Below are 1,668 nucleotides of genomic sequence, written 5' to 3'. Positions count from 1 at the left end.
CCCCCCCCACCTGAATTTTACCATAATTTGATGTTTTACGTAAGGTAGCATCCCTGTTCTTTGTGTTATCTATTTGGTCATCAAGACTTCTGGATTTCTTCTCTGGATGTAAACAAATGATTCGTGGACTTTACTTTAACGAACGGGACAACAAGTACAAGATCACCGGCGTGCCAGGATACTGGATGATTTATAGACTACATTTTAGAAATTAAATGTAAATGTGCGTATAGATCTGTGTACGTGCAGTTGCGTACATAATAACATTTTCAAAAATTACAACGGTTACCGTTAACTGGAAGAAATTTATCCCTCCTCGCGGGTGTTAGCGTGTTGGTTTCAAATTTCGTTTCTTTCTTAGATGATAGATCTATTCCATATCTTATATTATTCTCTATGCTCGTGTAAAAACAGGAAGGATATTTCATCAGCACGACACAATCTACTTGAACAAATTTTTATTCCTCTCATCCTTACTAAAATAGATTTAGTTTTACTTAATTTGGCAAATCGGTAGTCTGTATTAGTATTTTCCAAATAACACAACAGAAACTTAATAAATTGGTTCAAATCTTAAAAGACACCAAGCAAAAGATCTAGATCTAGAATCTAGATTTATCTCATACCAAAAGGAAAACTCTTCCAAAGCAAATGAAACTGAAAAACTCACATCGCAGAGCTGGAAAAAAAACCTGAGCCGTTTTTCAGTCAATCTTCAGTATTCCTTCGCTCACCAGTATATTGTAGTATTTATCTTATGTTACCTTTCACTTCCAACGGCGTAGATCTCGTGGATCCCCAGGCGCCCGGCGACTGCTGTGTGTTGACTCCGTTACGGTTAGGACTGACTCTCTCTCTCTTCTCCCGTTGACGTTGAGTTTTTAGTCTCCCGTCGATCCTGTTTGTACTCATCAGTGCCCGGGGAAAAACTAAGCCTACTGCCCGTGCACAACCAATTGGCCAGAAAGTCGCCCCCAAAACTAGTCAAGTTTTGGAGACGTGAAAGGCTAAAATATTGGCCCTACAATATCATAAAGCTTTCACGCAAATGAGATCATTAAATTTATTATGTACCCACGAATAAAAGAAGATAAACTCGTTTAATTGAGAACGTAAGAAAGTGGGAAAATCTAGGTGGATGTCATCTCCTGCCTTGGTCGGGCATTGCACAATCGGGTCGCAATCGGAAATAATGAACTAGATCCTGATCTCTCTCTCTCTCTCTCTCTCTCTCTCTCTCTCTCTCTCTCTCTCTCTCTCTCTCTCTGTAGCTCTCACTAAATGTACACGTTTTTTCGCTGCAGACTGAAGCTCTGCGTAGGCCAAGGGTAGGGGCCTTCACTTTTAAGTAATATTATCAACCAAAACAGATCAGCATCCGCCTTTGGAGGAAAACAAATTACCCCCCCCCCAACTAAAAAAAGAAAAAGAAAAAGAAAGTCAAGACCCAAAACCAAACAAAAAAGGCCTATCATACACAAGCGTGGCCCTCAGCCATTCCCATCCCATCAAGACGTTTTGCTCTCACCCGGGCTAATTCTTTCTTCCTGATTTTTCCCACAAAACATGCTCATCTCGCATGGCAAGAATGCCAAATATCTCCCTCCCCCCTACCCACTCCACCTTCTGGATATATCTCTCTCTATCCTCTTCTCTCTCTCTCTCTCT

General features: G+C 40.8%; 1 protein-coding gene across 3 annotated transcripts in view; it reads right to left on the bottom strand.

Annotated features, from left to right (window-relative positions):
* LOC101863573 (multidrug resistance-associated protein 1) overlaps window positions 1–1,235 on the bottom strand; it is a 57,945-nt gene extending 56,710 nt beyond the window's left edge. For 2 of the 3 annotated variants that reach the window (XM_005095048.3, XM_035968884.1), the window contains exon 1: window positions 765–1,234. The gene's annotated coding sequence lies outside the window, so the exon portion shown is untranslated. Of the gene's footprint in view, window positions 1–764 lie in introns of all 3 variants that reach the window. The other variant, XM_005095047.3, reaches the window with a different exon arrangement.
* Window positions 1,236–1,668: the final 433 nt, after the last annotated feature.

The sequence above is a fragment of the Aplysia californica genome, unplaced genomic scaffold (genome assembly GCF_000002075.1).
Source record: "Aplysia californica isolate F4 #8 unplaced genomic scaffold, AplCal3.0 scaffold00094, whole genome shotgun sequence".
Lineage (NCBI taxonomy): Eukaryota > Metazoa > Mollusca > Gastropoda > Aplysiida > Aplysiidae > Aplysia > Aplysia californica.
This window is presented reverse-complemented; position numbering and strand designations above follow the sequence as displayed.